Source organism: Chrysochloris asiatica, unplaced genomic scaffold, assembly GCF_000296735.1.
Source record: "Chrysochloris asiatica unplaced genomic scaffold, ChrAsi1.0 scaffold00201, whole genome shotgun sequence".
In the NCBI taxonomy this organism is placed as follows: domain Eukaryota; kingdom Metazoa; phylum Chordata; class Mammalia; order Afrosoricida; family Chrysochloridae; genus Chrysochloris; species Chrysochloris asiatica.
Window position 1 is genome coordinate 4,717,250 of NW_006408719.1, and position 16,733 is coordinate 4,733,982.

Sequence of the window (16,733 nt, forward strand, 5' to 3'; positions counted from 1 at the left end):
TTTTAAAATAAAACGTTTGCTATGTGTAGACCCTATAGCTTACATGTCTTGGAAATGTCCATTTGTTTATATATATATATACATATATATTCTGGAAATGGTTTTAAATGGAATTGTTAGGTTACCTCTAGAAGCCACATCATAAGCAACACACATTCACATTTATCCAGTTGTGAGGAGGAACTGACTCTGATATACTTTGGTATCTAGTATAAAAATACTATTAGATTAAAAAGGAGATTGCTTGGTTATAGTTGTTTCTATAAGTCTCTGGTTTAGATCCCTTACACAAGGTATGACACAGCAATCCACGAGTATGAGAACTCCAAATATAGTAATTAGTGATGTGAGGACTGAAGTCGTTACCCATTTTCATGTTCCAAACCACTGTTCTATGGGGTTAGAGAGTAGATCATCTATGCCTGAGTTTTTGGCTAATTCATTTGCTAGAGTGGTTAATCCCTGTAAAGCCGTAGCGATAGTCCCATCAGGGGCAGTGTTATTGGGGATAAAGATACAGCACTGGGTTCCAATCTAACAAACATACCACCCTTTTTGCCAATATCATGTCTAAAACTAACCTATTTTCCTAGGTTATTTTACTACTGGGCTGCAGTTGGTCAGCTATCCCCTTTATGGCATCCTGAGTGTAATTAACAAATCTTTGTTGATTATAATATATATATATTTAATCCAGTCTACATTTTTATTAATAGTGGACCACCAAAACAATACTGATTCAAATCCTGCTGCTATTTGGTTTCTTGCTCTGCATTCATTTGGTACCCCTCGGGGAACTCCAAAACTATCTATGTAAACAAAGGGATCAAAAGAGGTGTGGGGAATGATTATATTTCTCATAGACCTATGCCTTTCTTCTGTGGTTGACAGTTGATGGGATGCCAGCGTGAAAGGGATGGACAATTGCACAAAAACACAAGTGCCACTCCAATTTGCCAACAGAGCCCTGAATACTTGTTTCCTGCAGTACCAACAGACATCTCCTTATGGAGTAGCTAGGGCTGACTGATTCTGAAGCTCTCCAAAGAGTTTGCGCTCGCTGCATCCTATCAGGTTTCTAATTAATGTAATGAATGACACCGCCCCTCCCACCCCATGTCTGGAAAGACACGAAATGAAATTGACATTCGATGCTGGAGGCCTAATGGTCCTAAGAGGCTGACCCATAAGATCCCTGACATTAGGGAACAGTAGAAACAACGAGTTACAGAGTTCATTGCCCCAGATTATGCGGTCCTGGAAGACAGCAACCATACAGTGCATGCTCTGAGGGTATGAGGACCATCTGAGTAGGAAGGGGACCTCTTGGGCTTCCAGGCTTCCTGTTGCACAGGCACAACAGTTGCTAATTTAGTGTGCAAACAGAATATTTAATCCATTTGCATCTTCATATCCTGTTTCTATAGCAATAGTTTGTATTAGCTCTTTAACTTTAACAATCATTACTTTGGAAGGGTTGTTTCTAGGACTTAGGGGGATACCAGAACTGCATCATTTTGGGTACTTTGTGTCTGGGATTCCTAGATGGGCCTTGCGGTTGGGTGACAGACAAATCTGAGTGCAAAACGCCCTACAGCATCTCATCTGGAGATGTTGGCACCCATTCCATAGAATCGGGATGCCACTATTGGCTCCATATCACAGATGGTTGGAACATTGATTGAGATAAGTACAGGGTTACAGTCTCAGTTTTGACAGTCAGTTTTGAGGGACACCTTAGATAAGTGGATTTTGTCTTTTAAGGGTCACCAGCTTGCAGTTATGAATTTCATGGAGACAGTCCAATCTTGGTACTGGGTAATCCACCGCACATCCTCCCAGTCATTACAGGGGCCCCTCAAGGCACCGTATTTATATTTACCCCCTGAGGTTCCAAAGGGGCAGAGATATTTATCAACATTGGACAACTGTCTCAAAGACTCATCTTGTCCACATGGGATGATGGAACAAACATCAAACTGAGGAGTTAGGGGAGAGTTGTCCTGAGTTATGTTAATTATAAAATGTCCTTCAATAAGGGGGAAAAGGAGAAAGAAAAAGATGGTTAATTCCTTTTGAAAGACATTTTGGTAGAAGTATGTCCTGGAATCACGTTCCTTTTTTCTTGAGTATGTAGGAGGGCTTTCTTTGTCCACATGTGATGAGTCAAGCCATTTTAGCCTGTATGAACCACAGTTTCTGTGGTTAAAAGCACCAGAAAATGTCTTTCCTCGTTTGGCTCAAGTTTTCTTCTTTACAACTCTAGATCAGTACCTAGTTGCAAGGCTGGTGTCAGTGTACTGGAAACTTGAGGTGTAGTGTCTGTGCTAGGAGGCCTCTTTTCTTAAGAGAAAATTGAGTAGAGGACAAACCAAGGACATAGTTCTTGAGAAATTGATCCTTTGTTTCAAAGGTAGGAATGTCAGATGTTGAACTCAGGTAGGGTAACCTGTAAAGCATCTCATATGAGGATAGGCCAGTGTCTTTCCGAAGAGCAGTTCGGATCCTTAAAAGTGCTGTAGGAATATATTGTTGTTGTTGTTAGGTGCCATCAAGTCAGCACCAACTCATGCACAACAGAACGAAACAATGTCCAATCCTGGGCCAACCTAATTACTGTTGCCACACTTGAGTCCATCGATGCTGCTACCTGGCCAATCCATCTCATTGGAGGTCTTCCTCTTTTTCTCTGGTCCTCCATCTTACAAAACATGATATCCTTTTCCAGAGACTGTTCGCTCCTGACAATATGCCCAAAGTATGAGAGACGAAGTTTGGCCATCTTGGCCTCCAAGGAGCACTCTGGCTGCACTTCTTCCAAAACAGATCTATTGGTTCTTTTGGTAGCCCATGGCACTTTTAGTATTCTCCTCCAACACCATAAATTCAAAGGCATCAATTCTTCTATGGTCTTCCTTATTCACTGTCCAGCTTTCACATCCATATTAGGTTATTGAAAACATCATGGCTTGGGTCAGGCACACCTTAGTCCTCAAGCTGACATCTTTGCTCTTCAACACTTTAGAAAATTCCAGTGCAGCAGATTTGCCTAATGCAATACGCCGTCTGATCTCTTGACTGCTGCTTCTGTGAGTGTTAATAGTTGATCCAAGAAGAATGGAGTCCTTGACAACTTCAATCTTTCTCCATTGATAAGAATGTTGGTTATCGGTCCAGTGGTGAGGATTTTTTTTTTCTTAGCATTGAGATGTATTCCATATCAAAGGCTGTGTTCTTTGATCTTCATCAGTAAATGTTTTAAGTCCTCTTCACTTTCAGCAAGCAAGGTTGTATCATCTGCATATTGCATATTGTTAATGAGTCTTCCTCCAATCCTGATGCCACGTTTTTCTTCATAGAACCCAGTTTCTTGTATTATTTGCTTAGCATACAGGTTGAATAAGTATGGTGAAAGAATGCACCTTGTCTCACACCTTTCTTAATTTTAAAACATTCAGTTTTCCCATGCTCTGTTCAAACAACTGCTTCTTGGTCCAGGTATAGATTCCTCATGAGTACAATTAAGTGTTTTGGAATACTCATACTTTGCAATGTTGTCCATAGCTTGTTGTTATCCACATAATCGAAAGCCTTTGCATAGTCAACAAAGCACAGGTAAACTTCTGATATTCTCTGCTTTCAGCCAAGATCCATAGGACATCAGCAATGATATCTCTTGTTCCATGGCCTCTTCTGAATCCAGCTTGAACCTCTGGAAGTTCTCTGTCAATGTATGCTTGTAGCCATTTCTGTATTACCTTTAGAAAAACTTTACTCACTTGAGATATCAAAGAGATTGTCCGATGATATCTGCATTCCACTGGGTCACCTCTCTTAGGAATGGGCACAAATATGGATCTTTTCCAATCAGTTGGCCAGATAGTTTTCTTCCAAATTTCTTGGCAGAGATGAGTGAGTGCCTCCTGTGCTGCCTCACTTTCTTGAAAGTTTTCTATTTTTATTCCATGAATTCCTGGTGCCTTGTCCTTCGCCAATTCCTTCAATACACCTTGGACTTCCTCCCTGAGTATCACTGGCTCTTGATCATATGCTACCTCTTGAAATGGTTGAATATTAACCATTTCCTTTTGGTACAGTGACTCTGTGCATTCCTTCCATCTTATCTTGATGCTTTCTGCATCATTCAGATATTTAGTTCAAGGTAATCTGGTTTCTAAGGTTTACTTGGTCAGGTGATTCTTTGGGGTTTGATTCATTTTTTCTACTCTACTTGAGGAAGGAGGGTATCAGGTGGTGTGGTTTTACCATTTGATTCTTAAGACCTGTACAAATCCCTTAATAATATTAGTGGTAAAGGACTCCCATTATCTGAGTCAATGTTTTCAATTAAACTGAACCTGGGAACAATGATTTCTATAAGTACTTTAACCACATATCGTCAGTTGCTCTGTGTACAGGGACAGCTGATACCCAATGAGTGAGATGGTTAACAATTATAAGAAGATACTTAAAGTGACCTATTTTGGGCATTTTTTATGTAATCAATTTGGATGCACTGAAAGGGTCATAGCCCAGGATTTCTCCCTCGGGTGGTGGTGGGGGGGAGGTTTGTCTTAAAGCCTGTTTGTTTTCAGCATATAATGCACCTTTTGGAAAGTTGTTTAGCTAAGGTATACATATCTATACAACCATAGACTCGAAGGTCTGTATCACACATTGCTTAGGGACCCCAGTGGCTTCAATGATGTAATTGAACCAAGAGTGGCTTTGACAACATCTCCCTATTATCAGCAGTAGCTATTTTCCTTCTGAGTTTTGTTTTGCCCCTATCTTTCTTAATTGTTCCTTTTTTGTTGGGGTGAAAATCGGGGTTGCAGCAGGGGCAGGGAGACATGGTGTCAGGTAGAGGATAGGTACCTTTGGGGATAAAGGCAGCTTTTTTAGCTGTTTCACCTGCTAGGTTGTTTACTGTCTGAATGAGGATCTTCCCATTCAAAGGCAAGCAAATTCCTCCTGTCTTGAGCTAAAGGAAATGCCCAGAAAGAATCTGTAAGATCAACAGATCAACCACACTGAAACACTGGTGGTTGTAAGGGATCCTACTAAGCAGGGTACATGGATTGGGGACCACCAGATGTTTATTCTGGACTATCTGATTTATAGCCCAGAGGTCTTGAACCAGGCAGTAGGATCTCTCCATCTACTTTACGGGCAGAATTGGGGTGTTATATGGAGACATGCAGGGCTCAAATAGTCTACTGCATTATAATCTCTAAATTATGGACTGCAATCCTATCCTTCCTTCAAGGAGAATAGGGTATTGTTTTCTTTTGATTATTTCTCCAGGATTCTTCAATTCAATATGGATGGGAGGAATCTGTAATCCTCCCTTTTTTTCCTTCTTTGGTCCAAACGGTGGTCTAAATTTGGTTTTCTAACCATGGGGTTAGTAGGTTTAAGGATATATGGATTTTCTCTTAGTTTACATATAACTCTAGACCTAGCTTAGTCATTAGATCCCTTCCAAATAAATTTGTTCCTGCTTCTGGAATTAACAGGAGTGTAATGGTAGTAGTTCCATTTTGGAATTGAACAGTAGTTACTTCAAAAAGTTTAGCTCCTAGTCCTACCCCTTTCATCCCCAAATTTGGGAGTCCCTCAGGGGCGTAGAGGAGACAAGAGGACAGACTGTGAAGGGAAGATCAGGAGGCCCCTGAGTCAATTAAAAAGGTCATAATTCCCTTATGTGGCCCCACTTCTAAATTCACTAGGAGCTTCCAGTGGGATCCTTCAATATAAAAGAGCCCCTGAACATCTGTTCTTCATCAAAGGTCATAAGGGAGATTATCTTCTTTTCTTTTTCTCATTCTGGACACTCTTTCTTAAAGTGTCCTACTTTTCCACATTTAAAGCATTTGTTTTCTCCCCTTACTATTTTCAGGTTTCCCTGAATCCTGTTTTTGTTTTTCTCATCTCACCTCACGTAAACCTTTTGAGCATCCCTTAACAGTTCTTCCATAGACCTGTCTTTCCAGTTTTCTAACTTTTGCAACATTTTGCCAATGTCAGGTCAACAGTTAGTGACAAAATGCCGCTTTAGCATTCCCTGTTGCAAAGGATTTTCTATGTCTAATGCATCATATATTCTCATTTGTCCTTTAAGTCTACCTAAGAACTCTGCAGGTACTTCTTCTTTTCCCTGCTGCACATTAAACACCTTAGAATCACTTTGGGTAAAGGGAGCCAGTTCTCAGATTCCTTTAATTATCATCTCCCTGAGGTCTCTCGTGTTGTCTTGATGTGCTGCAACATTATTGTCTCATTGGGGTCTTGGTTAGAGAACTTAATATCAGTCTCCAAGACACCTGGACCAGTAGGATGTTGATGTTCCCATGTAACAATTGCTGACCCTGTGAATCATGGCCCTTTCATCTCCTGAGAATTGTTGTTGTTAGGTGCCATTGAGTTGGTACCAACTCATAGTGACCATATGCACAACGGAACAAAACACTGCCTGGTCCTGGGCCAATCTCACAATTGTTGCCACACTTGAGCCCATTGATGCTGCCACTTTGCCAATCCATCTCGTTGGGGATCTTACTCTTTTTCTCTGACCCTCCACCTTACCAAACATGTTATCCTTCTCCAGAGACTGGTCCCTCCTGACAATATGTCCAAAGTAGGAGAGACAAAGTTTAGCCATCCTGGCTTCCAAGGAGCACTCTGGCCGCACTTATTCCAACACAGATACATTTGTTCTTTTGGCAACCCACGGCACTTTCAATATTCTCCTCCAACACCAAAACTCAAAACATCAATTCCTCTACAATCTTCTTCCTTCACTGTCCAGCTTTCACATGTATATGAGGTTATTGAAAAAAACATGGCTTGGGTCAGGCCCACTTTAATCCTCAAGCTGACCTCTTTGCTCAACACTTTAAAAAGGTCTTGTTTGATCAGAGCTCAACCAGAAGAAGAAAGAAGAGGAAAAAAGAGTACTCTGATACAATTCGATGAACTTGACCTACATCTATGGATTCAGTAACTCAAAAGAGGGAATACATCCTTACAGCAAGAATCATTCCACACACAGAGTAGACAGATATGGGCAATTTGGACATTGGCTACTCAAAATGGGGGGTGGGGGGTGGGGTGGCTACAAAGGCAAGAAGTGACTGGCTTACAAGCTTTCAAGAGGGAACCTAGAGCCAGAGGGCATGGAGGAAGGCAGAATCTCCAGTAAGTAGTATCCAATCTGTCTAGGCGGAGCTGATGAAATGCAGATGGGTCTCTTGTGATACAATAGTGAATAATTGTTATCAGGACGGATTGTGAGGGTTGGAAATGTAAAGGTAGACATTTTATAGCAAGGAAGGGAGTGGTTAACTTTCCAGTCTAGGAGTGAAGGTCCCTAGGACCATCAACGGAGAACAGCCTAGAGCAGGATCCTACCCAGAGAGGCAGTGATGCCTGAGATGGAGGCAGAGATGATGATGTGGAGCGATGGAGCAGCTGGGGACTTTAGATCCAGAGAAGGAGAGTGACTGTGTGCTGAAGACTGGGGGGGAGGGGGTAGTGTAGGGGGCAGGCTTGCAGGGTATACCCTTTGGTTGGTTGATGATACTTGGAGGGGATAGTAACCATGGCAATGGACTAATACGATTAATGAATGTAAAACTATTGTTCTCCCATGCAAACTATCATATAATTCACAATAAAACATTAAAAAACAAGGTCTTGTTCAACAGATTTGCCTAATGCAGTACATCGTTTGATTTCTTGACTACTGCTTCCATGAGTGTTAATAGTTGATCCAAGAAGAATGAAGTCCTTGACAACTTTAATCTTTTTTTCATTGATAAGAATTTTGTTTATTGGTCCATTGGTGAGGATTTTTGTTTTCTTTACATTGAGGTTGAGATGCAATCCATACCAAGGGCTGTGGTCTTTGATCTTCATCAGTATTTTAAGTCCTCTTCACTTTTAGCAAGCAAGGTTGTATCATCTGCATATTGCAGGTTGTTAATGAGTCTTCCTCCAACCCTGATGCCACATTTTTCTTCTATTCCTGAGAATACGATTCCCAATACTGACATAACTTCTGCCCAGGTGTATAGTTGGGTCCTAGGAATTGGTTCATCTGGTCAGCTACTACATAAGGGTCATTAAAGAGTGGTTTTAGTTTTTGGGTTTTTTTTATTCTGGACCTATGAATTAGTTAGAGTGCATTGACAAACCCAATTTCTCCTCCTCCTAAGGGGACTTCCCTAAGAGGAATAAGGGTTTCCAGCTGACTCTTGGGGGAATGGGGAAAGGGAAGGTTATGTAAATCTTTCTGGCACTGTGTGATTTATTTTCTAAGTTTTTTTTCAGTGTGGGGTGTAACACTGGCACAAGACAACTGAAATCTGTAGGGTTAGCAGGCTTGGGGGAGATGGGCTTGGGTGGGAAGTCTGGTGTGTGGGAAGAAAGGTGAGATTTTAAGGTGGGGGTAGGGAAGAAAAGAGGTCCCAAGGGGCAGAAGATTTTTTCTCTTTCACCTTGTCATCTTTTGTTCTAAGTGAAAAGAGGACAACAGGACTCTGTCTCCAGCATAAGGCATAATCTATTTCTTCTTGGGTGATTGGGTTCTTGCTATTCACCTACTCAATTAGAATCTGACATATCCAGTCTTCATTTGAACAAACCTTGGGCCAAAAAACAGACAGCTTAAGAATTGGCCCCTGTGTTCAAATAAAAAAATATTTTATCACCCGTTATTTCCTTCTCCTTTTTGTTCAGGAGCTGTCATTCCAATATTTTAACATTTGCCCTAGCAGACTATCAGAGGGAGTTTTATCATCTTGCTCACTTCCTTGAGGTACCTTCTTACTTGTGTTGTTTCCCAATCTGGCTACCTCATTTTGTTCCCTTAGAGGTTCTACCCCCCTTTCTGGAAGTTTCTTACACTTATAGAAGAGGTTCGTCTCCCCCTTCTAGAAGTTTCTTACACATTTAGAAATTCAATTCCCCTTCTGGAGGTTTCTTACACTCTTTAATTTTGCTTTGGTCATCTCCAGTTGTTTCTATAATGGGAACGTTAGACACCTCTTAACAATTGACATGGCTGTATAAATCCTCAACTCGGATGTAGTTCTGGGACCAACTTGATACCACCTTAATTTGTATGAGGTTGCCACGGAACCATGGATCATGACTCCATTTTCACTTCATCCCTAGAGCATGTCTCATACATGACAGAGGACCTCAAGGATGTCCTGACCACCAAGGAAAACTTTGTCACCCCCACGACTTTCCTTACCTTGGTCCGTGCATGGAGTTACCTGGTCACTGTGGTGTTCGCTTAGGCCTTTTTACCCACATTGCCAAGAGTCTGGATTAAAACACCACTTTGGGAAGCTTCAGTTACCTCAACCCCAAAGGCTGCCACAACAAGGCGACAGGATGCATCTTCCTCAAGAGAGAGGGTTAAAGCTCTTTCCCAAGATAAATGGGAATCCCATATGAGCACCCATTTGTTCAAAATAAGCCCTGATGTTGCAAACACACACATTAAAAACAAAAGTATCTTGGCAAGGTAAATTTTCACTTCTGCACAAGAGTGCATAGCGGCACAGGAACAAGCCAGCAAGCACACTGGGTTTGCAGTCCTCTCAGGTTTTATCTCTGACATAAGACTATGTGTCACCCTATTGGTTAGAGATTCTACTACATAGTCTTGTCTTCACCCTATTGGTTAATTTGAACTGGGCTTGGAGGGAAGGGGTTAGGACTTGAAGAAGTTTGGAATGTCTTCGTTCAAGGAGGCAGCAATATCATGCCACAAACTGGTTTTGGTTAGTTCACAGCATGAATATAAAAACAGGACAGTTTCCTTTAATGGTCTCAAATGGGTTAGAACCAAGCTTATTCTATTTTGGCTCCAACTTTATTTTGTACTCTTTGAAGGGTAAACATTTGTGCTCCTTTTTCTCACAGGAAGAAATTTCTGTGCTAGACTATTTAGAAGATATTTTCATATTATAACCATGGTTCTGTGTGTACATTTTATTCCACCTTTGTATGTATTGTTGTTGTTAAGTTCCATCGAGTCAACTCTGACCCAAAGCAAACCTATATAGGATTTCCAAGGAGCAGCTGGTGAGTTTGAACTACCGGCTTTGCAGTCTGGAGCATTAACCCATAGCACCACACCAGGACTCCGTTGTATATATAGTTGGCAATAATAAGTATATTTTGAAATAATCTAGTCTTTTGGAATGTTCTTAAGTGTCTGTTATATATTAAAAGTCAAAGTAGTAAAATAATACCTTTCGTACATCTCTGTTTTGTTAAAATTCGTATGAAATAATTGGATTTTTGTTGGAACTCTTGGATTGTTTTGAATGGCTAAACCACTTCTTTGGGAAGTACACTTTGTGTTTGTGCACTGGTTCTAGGGAGGAGGGGGGATAAGGGACTGCAAAAGGCTCGATGCTAGTTTGAGGCATGATTTACCATTGTCTTTATGTTTGTGCATTGTTTTACTTTTCTGTTTATATAGTGTGCATAAAATACAAATAAATCACAATTTTACATCTAGTCTTTCTAGAATTAAAGAGGTTGCCAGTGTATAACAAAGCAGAGTTAGTAAACTAATACATTTTGTAATTTTGTGTTATAATTCATAGGAAAGATTGTCTTCAGAAAATGTGAACCTAATAGGCTCCTGGATTCGTGAAGGGGGTAAAGAAAGGGAGATTCTGTAGGCCAGTATGTTCATATTTAGAAGGCATTTTCAGATTAAAACTGTTGTTACTTGTGTACAATTTATTTAAGCTATGAATAATATGCTATGTATATAGTGGATGAACTAAGTCCTTATTTGAAACATCTATCTATATTGATGTTTAGAAGTGCCTGATGTATGTTAAAAGTAGAAGTAGTAAAATGTCACTTTGTTGTTTTTGTTAAGTACTGTTGAGTCAGTTCTCACCCATAGCAACCCTGTATAGAGTTTCCAAGGAGCAGATGGTGAGCTCGAACTGCCTACTTGCAGTTCAAACAGCTTTACAGTCTGTGCATTAACTCACAGTACCACATCACTTTAGACATATCTGTTTGATAAAGTTCATAGAAAATATTGTCTTTGGGGAATTGGATTGTTAAACCAGCTCTGACCAGCATGCTACCTGTTCAATGGCTTCGAAGAGGTGGGAGAGAAGGAGCTACAAAAAATAAATATGACAGTGTGTTCGTACTTGGACAGTCTCAGAAAAAGCCAGTTTTCTGTGGGACATATGAATTTTGTTTTGTTGTGTACAGTGTATATAATGAATAAATTAATCCTAATTTTGCACCATCTAGTCTCTAGACATTAAAGCAATTGCCAGTGTATGACAGTGTAGACTTAGAAAAATTGGCACTTAGAAAAATCATAGGAAAGCTTTTCTTCTGTAAATTACTTGCATATAAATTTGTTCAATTACCAGTAAATCAATTAAACAAGTAAACTTGTTTACTGGATTGATAGTAAAGAGAAATAAGTGAGGAATGGGAAAAACCAAACTGATCATATTTAGCCGATACCTCAGATTGTAGCCATTGCTATTTGCGTGCAATTTTATTAAACAGAACTATGTATCTAGTGTACAAATAAGTTCTTATTTGCAATATGTAGTCTATCTACATGTTTAGATATGTAGGGTGACCCTTTGTAAATAGCTTTTTAAAATTGATGGAAATTTTTATGTTTGGAAATGGAATTGTAAAACAAAACTGTCAACACTGTACTTGTTTGTTGCTTGTTCTGAATTAAGAGAGATGGGAGGGTAGAAAGTACAAAAATTGTTTTGATAGTATATTCTAGAAATTTTCAGATTATCCAATTTCCTGTATGTTATATGCTTTTCATTTAATTTTGCTGTATATGTTGTGTGTATATATTGGACACATGAGTCCAAATTTTACACAACCTTGTCTTGAGATATTAAAGAGGTTGCAAATGTATGACAAAAGTGAAGTTCGTAAACTAGCACATTTTGTAAACTTTGTATTAACATTCACAGAAAGGCTGTCTTCTGAAAATGACTTTTGAAAATGAAATAATAAAACCACAAAAAAGCAAAAACAAAAACAAAACACACAACAAAAAAAGTGCAAGCCTAAAGGCTTTACTAGTATATTTTACTCAACATTCAGAGGAGAGATAACACCAATTTTATTCAAATTATTCCAGAACATAGAAATTGTTGTAAAAGTCCTGCAGGCATATTATGAAGTCACCATAGCGCTCTTACCAAAACAAGGCAAGGACATCACTAAAAAATAAATTTATAGACCAATATCACTCATCAACATAGATGTAATCATTGTCAACTTTATTCTGAGAAATATAATTCAAAAGCATATCAAAAAAATAATAATAACACATCATGACCAAGTGGGATTCATATCAGGGATACAAGGATGGTACAATATAAGAAAAATAATGAATGCAATCCACCATATAATTAAGAGAGGAAAAATACCATATTGATTGATTCAGAAAAGGCATTTTACAAAATCCAACATCCATTCTTCATAAAAACACTCAATAAATTAGGAGTTGAAGTGAAATTCCTGAACATAAGTAAGAGCATAAATATAAATCCAATAGGCAGAATTATTCTCAATGGAGAGAAACTGAAAGCATTTCCTCTGCAAACATGAACTAAGAAAGGCTGACCTTTATCACCACTACTATTCAATATTGTGTTGGAAGACTTAGAGCTATAAGGCAAGAAGAGGAAACTGAAGGCATTCAAACTGGCAAAGACGATGTAAAGCTATACCTATTTGCAGATGATATGAACCTATATGTAGAAAACACCAAAGACTCAGAAAGAAAATTATTGAAGCTCATTGAAAGATCAGTGAAGTGGCAGGGTACAAGATCATTATATAAAACTCAGTTGGATTACTCTTTACTAATAATGACATCTCTGCAAAGGAAATTAGAAAACAATACCATTTACAATAGCCACCCAAAGGCTGAAATGCTTAGTGATAAATCTAACTAGAGATGCAAAACACCTACACAAAGCAAACGACAAAACACTACTGCAAGTTCCAAAAAAAAAGCTAAAGAGGATAGAGAGAAACTCTGTAAATTGATGATATATGGTGGGGATAATAATCAATGTAATGAAACAAGCTATATGAATGGTTGAATGTGAAGCTGATGATGTGCCCTGTAAACTTTCACTCAATGCAAAATAAAAACATTTAATTAAAAAAAAAAAAAAAACACTACTGCAAGAAACCAAAATATATTTACAAAAATAGAAGAAAATATCATTCTCATGCATAGGAAGACTTAACATTATAAAAATATTAATATTGCCCGAAGCAATTTATGAATATAGCACAATCCCAATCCAGATGACAGCATCATTCTATAAAGAGATTGAAAAATGATCACAAAATGTATATGGAAAGGAAAGAGAATTCGGATAAGCAAAGCACTTTTTAAGAAAAACAAAGTTGGAGGCCACTAACTCCCTGATCTCAAGATTTACTAACCAGCCACAGTGATCAAAACTGCCTGGTACTCTTACAGTGAAAGATACATAGATAGATGAAGCAGAATTGAGAACCCAGAAATATTACATTAGGCATATTTGCTTTACAAGTTCTCTTAATATGTTCGAGAGCAACTGTGTCAGTTTCAGAACTGTGGTGTGTTTGACCCAAGCCATGATATTTGCAATAACCTCTTATGCTTGTGAAAGTGAGACAATGAATAAAGAAAACTGTAGAAGAGTTGATGCATATGAGTCATGGTGTTGGAGGAGAATATTAAAAGTACCATGGACTGTCAAAAGAACAAACAAATCTGTGTTGAAAAAAGTACAGCCATAATGATACTTATAATCTGGACAATGAATAAGGAAAAACATAGAAGAATTTATGCATGAAATATAGCAGATTAGGCAGAAAGGCTCTAGATTTGCTGCAGCATGGATTAGCAAAATCAGACCATACAGAGTCAGAAGATGGTCCTGGAATTTTGAGCTTCAGAAAAAGGGATTGAGTTCTTACTGGTAGACAAAGTTGAACAGATATAGCAAGAAAGGAGGGGACTTCTTATTTGTGGCAGCCAACAGGACCTGCCACAACCAACATGAGTAGTTGTGAGTGGTTTAAGAAACAAGAAAACAAATTCATGTGATTCTGGTGATTCTTCTTGAATCAACTATCAACACTCATGGATGCAGCAGTCAAGAAATCAAATGACACATTGCATTAGGCAAATATGCTGCACAAAACCTTTCCAAAGTGTTGAAAAGGAAAGATGGCAGCTTGAGGACTAAGGTGTGCCTGACCCGAACAATGGTATTTTCAATAACCTCATATGCATGTGAAATCTGAACAGTGCAAAAGGAAGACAATAGAAGAATTGATACTTCTGAATTATGGTGTTGGAGGAGAATATTGAAAGTGCCATGGGCTGCCAAAAGAACAAATCAATCTGTATTGGAAGAAGTACAGCCAGAGTGCTCCTTGGAGGCCAGGATTGCCAAACTTTGCCTCTTATATTTGGACATTGTCAGGAGGGACCAGTAGCTGGGGAAAGATATCATGTTTGATAAGGTGGAAGGTCAGAGAAAAAGAGTAAGACCCCCCATGAGATGGACTGGCAATATGGCAGCATCAATGAGCTCAAGTGTGGCAACAATTTTAAGGCTGTCCCTGGACTGGGCAGTGTTTTGTTCTGTTGTGCATATCATCGCTATGACTCAGTACCAACTGCATGGTACCTAACAACAACAACAACAAAATCTGGTGATCAGAGGAAAGGCTGGCCACTACCAGTGTATATCCTCAGGGAAGGTCTCATTTGCCAAGCAGGTGAACCATGAGGACCTTGAGATTGTAAGCACAATTTAAGTTTAAGGAGCCAGTCACAAAAGCCCTTCTAGGGCAGACCCTGCTCCAAATCAACAAAGTCACCCTTGACCAGTCCTAGTATAGGTCTCAGTAGGAGAAGCGATTCAACAGACATGTGAGGCAGAAAGAGAAAAGGGGGCAAAGACTGGTTATATGTATTAGTCAGAGAGACACAATTGGACCATGTTGAACTTTATTTGGTGGCTGTGAAGACAAGAAACCAGTAGAGAGTACAGACAAATTTCAATTAATGATGGGGAAAAAAGCAGTCTTTTTTTTTTTTTTTCATTTTCTCCTTTCTTCATCACTTAAAGAAAAAAAAAATGCTTTGACCATTATTTGCAAGATTTTGTTGTTGTTCTGTTTGTTTTCTTTCTCGCTTGTGAAAGTGTATTCTCTGCTTCCTTTACCTAACAAGAGGCAGCAACTATAGCTACACAGCTCAGTGACAGCCATATCCACTTCAGCCTCAACTATTGGGCAATAGTCCATTCCAGCTTCTATCCAAACGATCAATCACAATAACCTACATTATTTCAATCCACCTTTAACATATCTGCACAATCAGTGAACAGAGAACAGTGTACAAGCTCATCTTTTGATCACACCCACCAGAAGGTGGTTGGTTAGCTCCCAAGAATACACAAACATACATTGATTGACTTAATACAAATAAGACAATACTACAATGGCTTAAGCATGGCAACAATTGTGAGGTTGGCCCAGGATCGGGCAATGTTTCATTCTGTTGTGCATAGGGTCGCTATGAGTTGTTACTGACTCAATGGCACCTAACAACAACAACAACAATGGCTCAAAAGCAATGATAATCTCCGTGAATGTGAAGAAACAAGACAGAGTAGTACAAACAAATGCCCACATTATAAAATATTTTTAAGGAAAAAGAGGTACAAGATCTGCCTGAAAAAGAGTTCAGTTTAGGCATCTCAAAACTATTGATGCAAAGAGCAAAGAAAACAAGGAAGAATTTAGGAAAGGCTACAAATACAATCAAACAAAAACAGATAAAGGATTGGAGATAAGACAAAACGTGCAAATAGAAATCCAGTAAGTTAATACTGAGATGTCAAAAACTGACATTACACATATAGGGAAAAGAGTGATTTGAATCAATAGAAGCCAAAAAGAGGGTGCTTGAAGATAAATCTCTCCATATTAATGAGGTAGAAGAACAATCATAAAAATAATGAAAAAAATACAAAGAAAGCCTAAGATTCATGTTGGAAGCAAAAAGAGGAGTAATCTTGGGTGATAAGAATTCTAAATAGAAAGAAACAAAGAAAACAAAAAAAAGATAAGATCATCACAATTCTGCTGGAAGAAAATTTCTCTAAAATCATGAAAAATGAGAAAGTAAGCATTCAAGAAGTTGAATGGACCTCAGGCAGGATATAAGCCAAAAGAAAACTCAACAAGTCATATTATAATCAAATTGTGCAAAAGCAAAGACAATGAAATAATCCTGAAAGTAGCTTTCGAGAAAAAAAAAAAAGAAAATGTTGCCTACAAAAGAAAACTAATAAGACGAAGCACTGATTTCCTGTAGAAATCATGTAAGAAGAGAGGCAATGAGAAGACACATACAAAACTGAGGAAGGAAGGAAGGAAGAAGCCAACCAAAAATCATATACCAAACAAAGCTGCCCTTCAAATATAACAGCAAAATTCATTCATTTCTAGTTAAACAGAAATTAAAGGACTTTGTGAAATTCGTGCCAACTTTTCAAAAAAATGGTAAAAGAATTTCTTTGAACTGAAAACTAAAAACAGTTGACAACTGGAGAGTGATATACACAGAAATTCCACCCAGAATTCATTCCAGATATGGAAGTGTTCAGAGT

The 16,733-nt window shown here is 38.7% G+C and overlaps 1 pseudogene; it reads right to left on the minus strand.

Moving 5' to 3' along the window:
• Positions 1-228: 228 nt before the first annotated feature.
• Positions 229-16,733, minus strand: part of LOC102828216 — a 35,413-nt pseudogene continuing 18,908 nt past the window's right edge.